Source organism: Aethalodelphis obliquidens, unplaced genomic scaffold, assembly GCF_003676395.1.
Source record: "Aethalodelphis obliquidens isolate GAN/ISIS:26980383/991018 unplaced genomic scaffold, ASM367639v1 scaffold9, whole genome shotgun sequence".
NCBI classification, from domain to species: domain Eukaryota; kingdom Metazoa; phylum Chordata; class Mammalia; order Artiodactyla; family Delphinidae; genus Aethalodelphis; species Aethalodelphis obliquidens.
The window spans coordinates 45676015-45685483 of NW_020837953.1; the positions used below are offsets into that span (position 1 = coordinate 45676015).

Below are 9469 nucleotides of genomic sequence, written 5' to 3' on the forward strand. Positions count from 1 at the left end.
AGGCAGCCAGCGCTCCCAGACCTTGCACTTATAACGCGGAGACCACGGCGCATGACTCCATGCCCGTGACACCTACGAGGGTGACGCTTTGCTGAACTCCAGAAGGTTGCCTCTGGGAGGAGTGGGTGGCTGTGGGTGGACAGGGGTTGGAGGGAGATTTACTGTATTCCCCTTGCGTACATTAAAATTTTTTAAAAAATATATTTATTATTTTTTGGCTACACCACATGACTTGCGGGATCTTAGTTCCCCGACCAGGGATCGAACCCGGGCCCCAGCAGTGAAAGGGCTGAGTCCTAACCACTGGACCGCCAGGGAAGTCCCCCCTTGTATACATTTTAAATTCGAGGCCATATACATGTAGTACTTATTGAAAAATAATATTTACAAGAAAGAAAGAAGGAGGGGACTAGGGTGGCTGGGACAAAGGTGCTCCCTTTGTGGTGGAGCAGCTGACCTCAGAGAGTGTGATCAGGAAGGCCAGTGTCAGGAATTTGAGTTCTATCATGGCTATAGCTGTGTGGCCTTGGGCGAGCTACTTAACCTCCCTGGGCCTTTGTTTCTCAGGCCCTACCTCAGGGCTCTCCTGAGGGACAATGAGTGAAGTGCTTCAGTGGTGCCTGGCAGACAGACCCCTCTTAAGATCATGTACTCGTCCATGGAGATGGGCGCCACGGGAGGGCTCTGAGCAGAGGCGTGACTTGCCCGAGAGCTTATGCTGTCACAGGGTCCCTCTGGCTGCTGTGTGAAGGGGGGTCAAGCAGAGACCAGGGAGAGAGGAGACCAGTTAAGAGGCTTCGCCTCCATCCAGGTGAGAGGCCAGTGGCTGGGGCCAGCAGGAGCAGTGAAGGTGGTGAATGTATTTTGAGAGTCTGGCTAATAGGATTTTCTGATGGATTAGACAGGGGCTGTGAGAGGAAGAGAGGGCTCAGGAGCGACCCCAGGGTTTGGGGGCATGGCACCTGAGATGGGGAAGCCCGTGAGAGGAGCAGGTGTGGGGCATGGAAGCCTCGAGATGCCTGCCCCATATCCACCTGGAGATATGAGTGGGAAGCTGATGGCCTTAAAGCCCCGACGTGGGGTGAGCTCACAGAAGGTGTGAGGGTGGATGGAGAAAAGAAGAGCCCAGGCCTGGGCCCTGGGGACCAACAACCTTAGGGACTAGGAGAGGAGGGGGAGGGGGAGGGGGAAGGACAAGGGGAAGGGGAAGAGGAAGGCTGAATTTTTCCTACAAGCCTTTATTGAGCACCTACCATGTTCCAAGCCCCGTGGAGGCCCTGGGATGGGGATGTAAAGCCCAGGCTCTGTACTTAGGAGCTTCCAGGCTGATGCCTGAGGCCAAGGAGCAAACCGCTGTCCTCAGACTTGGCATCAACCATACCGGGGTCCAGTTTTGGGGCTCAAGCGATAAAGAGAAGGGCATCTAAACCCGACTGTGTATTGAGAGAGGCTTCCCAGAAGTGGGATGCTTGAACTGGGCCTTAAAAACAATCAAGCGGGGCTTCCCTGGTGGCGCAGTGGTTGAGAGTCCGCCTGCCGACGCAGGGGACGCGGGTTCGTGCCCCGGTTTGGGAAGATCCCACATGCCGCGGAGCGGCTGGGCCCGTGAGCCATGGCCGCTGAGCCTGCGCATCCGGAGCCTGTGCTCCGCAGAGGGAGAGGCCACAAGGGTGAGTGGCCCGCGTACCGCAAAAACAAAACAAAACAAAACAATCAAGCGTAGGAAAGGGAGGAAGAATGATCCAGAAGAGCCCACAAGAGAGGTGTGAACTGAGAACCGCAGATGTATGTGGGGTCCACGGGGTCCCAGGGGGCCCTAACTGGCGGAGTGTGAGAAGCCTCGTGCTTGGGTTTGATCCCAAGGGCTGTGCAGCCACCACGTCAGGGGTCGTTGGCCAAATCCAGCTACAACCTGCTTTTGTACAATCTGAAGACTAACGGTGGTTTTCACCTTTTTAAACGCTTAGGAGGGAAAAAAAGCAAAAGAAGAATGTTATTTCATGACACGCGAAAATAACATGAAGTTCAAATGTCAGTGTTCATAAATAAAGTTTTACTGGGACAAGCCAAGCCCATCCTTACGTACTGAACAAGGCAAAGCAGCTGTGGCAGAGTGACGGTCTCATCCGGGTGGCGGGACCTGTGGACTTAAACAGCTCGTTGTCTCGTCCTTTACAGGACGATTGTGGGGCTTTGGGATGACAGACGTGGTGAAGAAGACAGAAGTCGGGCCCTGGTGGAGTTTCCATCCAGGTGAGGCTGTCCCAATCCAGAAGGTGCCCCTTCCTGAGAGCAGAGACCATTTGGAACATGATCCACTCCTGCTTCTAGAATTTCACCTGTCCATTTTCCCAGGAGAGAGTCAGCTCTCACGAGGGAGGCTGCAAGCTCCTAGCCGGGCCGCCCTCTCAGGCTCCCTCCCAAACCCCTGGGAGAGGCGATGAGGCCGCCGGGGCCTCGGAATGTTCTCTCTGGCTGGCATTCACGTGGTGGTCAGCGGTCCAGGTGGAAGGGACCGCATGGGTCCCGGAGCTCCCTCTCGGAGCCCAGCCCCCCTCACTGGCAGAAGGAGAGGCCTTTTACCCAGTGTCAGGTTTCATTGTGTTGCTTTTCCTTCAAAAACAAACAGTTCATTCAAGTTGAACGGGGGTGTAAAACCTTGTTCTGAGGGGTGGGAGGCCACCTCCTGCTCTGCACTGCACAGACCCATGTGGCTCCTGGAGTCCCCCCCTGATGGCTGGTGGACAGAGACAGAGCTCTCCAGCCTGAGAGCCCTACAGCCCTGCGTGGAGCCCTCAGCTCGGCTGACCTCTGACCTCAGAGTCATTTAGATCCTGGTGGGCTGGTAAGAGCAGGGCCACAGCCAGACTGCTGGGGTACAAAGAGCACTCTGCCACTTAGCAGCTGTGTGACTTTGGGCAACTCAACCTCTCTGTGCCCTGTGCCCCCCAGCTTCCATAAAATATGGTTATAATAATACCGACCCCACAAAGCTCTTATGAGAATGAAATGGCTTGGTGTTTGTCCTTAGAACAACGCCTGGCACCGAAGGCTCTGTAAGTTCTTGTCACATAAACTAAATCAGGGAGGGCGAGAGCCTCGGAGGGACCCCGGCTCCCTGGTTCTCTCCCAGGTCCCAGAGCGCTCTGTCACTGTGCTCTTCCGGCACTTAGCAAATGTGTTTTGTTTTTGGCATGCTGCACGTCTTGCGGGATCTTAGTTCCCCTACCAGAGATTGAACCCGGGCCCTTGGCAGTGAAATTGTAGAGTCCTAACCACTGGACTGCCAGGGGTTTCCTGGACACTCAGCTATTTTTAACTCATATTACTGTTATTGGGTGCAGGATGGGCACTGCACCCCACACACTACCTAGCACAGCATCTGGTTCATAGTGGCTCTGGATGAAGGTTTAATAAATGAATAAGTGAATGAAACATCCCTCTTCTCCCACATGAATAGACTGTCCTGGAAAAATGAATCCTTAAGAAGCAACCTTTGACTCCTGGGGCAGCTGGGTCCTGTGCTCATCCGCCGGGGCAGCTGGGTCTGGCTGGGAGCTTGTAGGGTCACTGAGTGACCCTGGAGGGGAGTACAAGGGCCATGCAGGTGCTCCAAATGCAGGCAGCTATCTGGTGAGTGGCTTGGCTTCTCAGAGGATGAGGCTTCCAGTGTGCCCGGTCCTGACCTGCTGACCGCAGGAGAGAAGCCAAGAGTGGGTTCCCCAATACCTGCCAGAACAGTGGGACCCATTCTCCCTGAGTGAGTCCTAGGATGGGCTGGGTCATTAGAATTCTAGGGCCCAGGTGTGCAGTTGGTCCAGGGAAGTTAGACTAGCAGTTGTAGGAGGCACGAAGTGTCCAGAGAGACAACATTTTTTTTTTTTAATGTCATTTCTACAAATATATAGACTTCCTTTTATTTTTTTTAAAATAATTTTATTTTTATACTATTTGGAATACTGTGCATTTTAAATTTATTTATTTATTTATTTTTGCTGTGTTGGGTCTTAGTTTCTGTGCGAGGGCTTTCTCTAGTTGTGGCAAGCGGGGGCCACTCTTCATCGCGGTGCGTGGGCCTCTCACTATCGCGGCCTTTCTTGTTGCGGAGCACAGGCTCCAGACACGCAGGCTCAGTAGTTCTGGCTCACGGGCCTAGTTGCTCTGCGGCATGTGGGATCCTCCCAGACCAGGGCTTGAACCCGTGTCCCCTGCATTGGCAGGCAGATTCTCAACCACTGCGCCACCAGGGAAGCCCCAGAGAGGCAACTTTTACTCCCTGACAAGTAACTGGAGGGACTGGTGGGGGAAGGAAACCACTGCGAACCAGCTAAAGTTGCCTATTATTGAGGCATCTTCATCCTTTGACTCAGGATAGCCAGTTCCCAATGTCCCCGGTACCCAGCTCAGCCCCACCCCACCTGTTCACACCTTAAGCGGCATCCAGAGGGGGGGTCCCTTCTGGGACACCCAGAAACAAGGAAAGGCGTGCCTGGCAGGCTCCTAGCCCCACCCTGACACTGTCACCTCCCGACGCCCCTCTCTGCTCATGGAGGCTCAGACATTGCATTGAAGTGCATGGAGCCAGCTAACCCGAGGCAGGCAGAGGCCTGACATGATTGCCTCGGCCGGTCTGCAGATCAGTCATCGGTGAGGAAGGGGGGACGACAGGTGACCCCCTCTGACAGCCTCCGGGCTCTCACATTTAAAGACATGATTGTGGCCGCTACGAAAAGCCTTAGACAGGCTTTGGGTGGCATCGAAGGGCCTGATCTGGATCATCCCAGGCTGGGGGAGAGATCTCCGTGCTCCCTGGCCTCAACAGTAGGAGTCAGGCCTCCCTGTGAGCGGGTCCCATCTCTCCGCATTCTCGCCTTCCCCCAACCATGGGCGGGGGTGGTGCGGCTCCAGGGAGAGGACGGCTCCAGAGTCCAGTCTCAGCCCAAACAAAGACCAACCACTGAAATATTAGACATTGCATCCTTTTTTTTTTTTGATTTTCAGAATCTGAATTTTTATTGTTTTATTAATTAATTTTTATTGCAGTATAGTTGCTTTACAATGTTGTGCTAACGTCTACACACATATACATATATCCCCTCCCTTTTGGGTTTCCCTCCCACTTAGGACATCACAGTGCATTAAGTAGAGTGCCCTGTGTTATACTGTATGTTCCCATCAGTTCTCTATTTTATACATAGTATTAATAGTGTATAGTGTCAATCCCAATCTCCCAGCTCCTCCCACCTCACCCTCCCTTCCCCCTTGGTATCCATACATTTGTGTTCTCTGTCTGTGTCTCTATTAGACGTTGCATCCTTAAGTACAGGACAGAACAGAGCTGACGCTTGCCTGGATGAAAGCTTGCCTGGATGAAAGCATAAATTTAAATCTTTGGGAAAAACTTGGGAAATAAGCTTTCTTTGAAAGCAGTTCAGGGACTTCCCTGGTGGCCCAGTAGTAAAGAATCCGCCTTCCAATGCAGGGGATGCGGGTTGGATCCCTGGTCGGGAAACTAAGATCCCACGTGCCACAGGGCAACGAAGAGCCCGCACCACTGCATCGAAAGATCCTGCAGGCCTCAGCGAAGACCCCACATGCCGCAACTAAGATCCGAGGCAGCCAAAAAAATAAAGGAAAAAAAAAATAAAGCAGTTCAGCCTCACGGTGGCCCAAGCACTGTACTGTCAGCAGAGCCAGGCACACTCTTGGCCCTGGAGGACCCCTGTTTGTGCGGGGCGGGGGGGGGGGGGGGGGGGGGGGGGACGGGGTGGAGACCAGACTTGGGCAGATAATGAACAACAATGTATGGGCAAGATCTGTGACTGAACCACACTCAGGGCTGTGTGGAGCCCGGGGGACACGCCTTTCTGCTGGAGGAGAGGTGGGACACTGAGTCAGGGAAGGCTTTTTGGAGGAGGTAATGCCTGAATCAAGTGATAAGGGATGAGTAAGTGTTTGGGAGTCGGGTGGGGGTGATGAGAATATTCTGGACAGAGGAGACAGAAAGAGCAGAGACCCTAAGGCAGGAAAAGCATTGTGTGTGTGTGTGTGTGTGTGTGTGTGTGTGTGTGTGTGTGTATGAACTGTGTGGCTGGCATATTAAATGAGGAGGGGGTGTTACAAGGGATGAAGGAAGAAGGAGACAGGGCTGCATCAGGAAGACTGTATGTTCCTTGCTAAGGAGTTGCATTTTATTTCATAAAGGATGGGAGTATGCAAAGGCAGGTGAGTGAAATGCCACATGTACTGTTTGGGTCCCTTTTAGTTGCGTATTACAGAAACCCAGTTCCAATCAGCCCTGATCACAACAGGATGCGATCGACTTTCAAAAGTGAAATGTTTTGAGGATAGCGCTGCCTTCAGGCAGAGTTGGATCCAGGTGCTCAGACAATGTGGACAAGAACCAGCCTCCCGCTGAAACCGACTAATTTATAATTAAAATAATTTATAATTAAAATTTAAAAATTTATAATTAAAATTTATTAGTCATTATAATGACTAATTTATAATTAAAATAATACCCAGGTTTCTGTTCTTGGTCTTCTTATTCCTCTCTGTCCTAGGCCATACCTGTTTGATCACATGTTTGCCTAATTAATAAGGAGCAGCGAAGGTCATGGGCCTTGAGCCGCAGCTTTGCAATAAGCATCACCGTTTATGTGATGTTCTGGGATATCTTCCAGGTCAAGATGACCTGTACAGATTATGTTGACACAGATGCCCCCGGTTCACAGACCACAGGTTCAAAGACACATAGACCACGATGATTAAGATGATTAACCCCAGCTCCTTTGTTCTTCGCCTTTAGAAATCCCTAACTCAGAGACCAAGTTGGAGTGGATCTGAGACGTGTCTCCCATTCCCTTGCTTGGCACCCCGCAACAAAATCCTTGCTTTGTTGCAAATGCCCACCCTCAGTTTGGCTTTCTTTGCTCTGGACACACGAGCCCTTTGCGCGGATTCAGTGCTCTGTCTCTGCTTTCCTTCAGGTGCGCTTCTTTCCCAGGTGGGCACTCCTTCCATGGTGACAAAGGTGGCTGCCAGCAGCCTCAGTCTCCCGTTCTGCTGATTCAGTGAGCCAAGCAGAGAAGCCGCTTGCTCCAGAAGTGCTGTGGCTGCTCTCATTGGGGGAGATCGAGTCACATCCCTGAACCAATCACGCTGACTGATTTGCCAGGTTTGAGTCATGCGCCCGCCCCTGCACGCAGCGGGTGGGCAGCCAAGTGGACTTAGGGGAGCTGTGGGGTGGCTTCCCCGAAGTGAAATATGGTCGCTGCGATCAGAAGAGGGGGAAATGGAGCACTGGGCAGCTACGAACAACAGATGTCTAGTTTCATGTTGTATGACTCCATTTATATGAAACGTCCAGAACAGGTAAATCCAGAGACAGAAGGCAGATTGGTGGCTGCCAGGGGCTGGGGGGAGGGGTAACGGGAGTGATGGTGGTTTAATGGGCAGGGGGTTTCCTTTTGATGTGATAAAAATGTTTTGGAACCAAATAGAGCTGGTGTTTGCACAGCACCGTGAACGTACTAAATGCCACTGAGTTGTTCACTTTATAGTGGTTCATTTTATGTTATGTGAATCCCACCTCAATAAAAAATTGTTTAAAAACCCCAGAAAAATGGCATACCCAAATTACGAGAAGAATTTCTTTCGAGAGGCATTAGATGAAAAAATGTGACTCTTACATTGGTTCCAGTTAATGAGGGAATTGTTGAAGACTGTCAAAGGGAACCAGGTGTTGCTTCAACTTCACAAGTCAACGTGGAGGGACCTCCCTGGTGGCCCAGTGGGTAAGACTCCACGCTCCCAATGCAGGGGGCCCGGGTTCGATCCCTGGTCAGGGAACTAGATCCCGCAAGCACGCCGCAACTAAGAAGACTGCATGCCGCAACTAAACGATCCCGCGGGCCACAACGAAGATCCCGTGTGCCACAACTAAGACCCGGCACAGCCAAAATAAATAAATAAACAAAAATATAAAAAAAGAAGTCAGTGTGGAGCCACTGAACACAAACGATCAAGCTCATTCTCCTGAAACAAGCGAAGGGTTCAAGGCTTGCCCCAAATCTAGTTGTAGTAAACCAGTTTACCTCTTGCCGACCATGATGCCTCCAATTAATAAAGTGAGTTGGGACGCCTTATGGAACTGTACCGATGGCCAGAAAATAGGGGTTTATCTGAGACTCCAGAAACATGCTTATCCCAAAAAGGATCAGTATATTCCTCAATCATCACAGGAGTCCAGATTGCAGTCACGTTCAAGGAAACGCGAGATGGTGACCAACAGAACAAGTGTTCGGAAAAGTAGGATGAGGGAGAGCAGGAAAGGACTACTGTGGGTGGAGTGATAACTTCAGCTCAGGAAGCCATGTTGGCAGCATGGTCAAGAATTGCTGCAAGAACGTTCAGCCCAAGGCTGTGAATTCACAGCCCCTTCCCACCTCCGTTGAGTCCCTTCTGCCGCAAGCCTCAGCTGTCCGGTGGTGTGTGGTCCCTGGCAGACCGCTCTTGGCAGACACAGAAGGTTGGGCTCGCCTGCAGTTCCGTGCAGGTCAGGCCTGGGTGCCTGACACTCCCTGGGGGATGATCTCTCTCTTTATGTTCCCTGCCTGCACTTTCCCATCCCCAGACCTAGAAGATAATATGTTATACCCTGAATGTGCTAAGAGGAATAAGAAAATTATGAAAAGATAAATTGCAATGGGGAAGAGGAAGGAACTTGGTTCGGACACAGCAGCATCATTGCTTTTAGATGGTCCATGTCGGGAATTCCCCGGTGGTCCAGTGGTTATGACTCGGTGCTTTCACTGCACAGCCAAAAAAAAAAAAAAAGGAAGTTAAAGAAAAAAAGGGGGGCTTCCCTGGTGGCGCAGTGGTTGAGAGTCCGCCTGCCGATGCAGGGGACGCGGGTTCGTGCCCCGGTCCGGGAGGATCCCACATGCCGCGGAGCGGCTGGGCCCGTGAGCCGTGGCCGCTGAGCCTGCGCGTCCGGAGCCTGTGCTCCGCAAAGGGAGAGGCCACGACAGTGAGAGGCCCTCGTACCGCAAAAAAATAAAAAGAAAAAAAAGAAAAAAAGGAACATAGATGGTCCATGTCTTAATACAAAATAAAAGGTTACCAGAGGGGAAGGGGGAGGGGTGGGTGAAATCGGCAAAGGGGCGTGATTGTATGGTAATAATGGTAACGAGACTTACTATGGTCTATTATTTTGTAGTGTACACAAATTTCGAATTACGCTGTTGTACATCTGTAACATAATGTTATATACTAATTTTACCTCAATTAAAAAAATGTTTGTTAGAAACAAACAAACGAACCCCAAACACAGTGGATGTCTACTCTCCAGGCATCCTGGGATGCTTCCTTATTTCACAGAGCCGCCTGGATGGTGCGACTCCTTTCTTTCCTTTTTCCCCTGTTCTTTCCCTTCTTAAACCTCAGAGGGTTTGGGACTTGCAGTGAA

At 51.4% G+C, this 9469-nt stretch overlaps 1 pseudogene; it reads left to right on the forward strand.

Moving 5' to 3' along the window:
- Window positions 1-4612: 4612 nt before the first annotated feature.
- On the forward strand, window positions 4613-8779 carry LOC113621482 (developmental pluripotency-associated protein 2 pseudogene; annotated as a pseudogene).
- The last annotated feature ends 690 nt before the right edge of the window (window positions 8780-9469 follow it).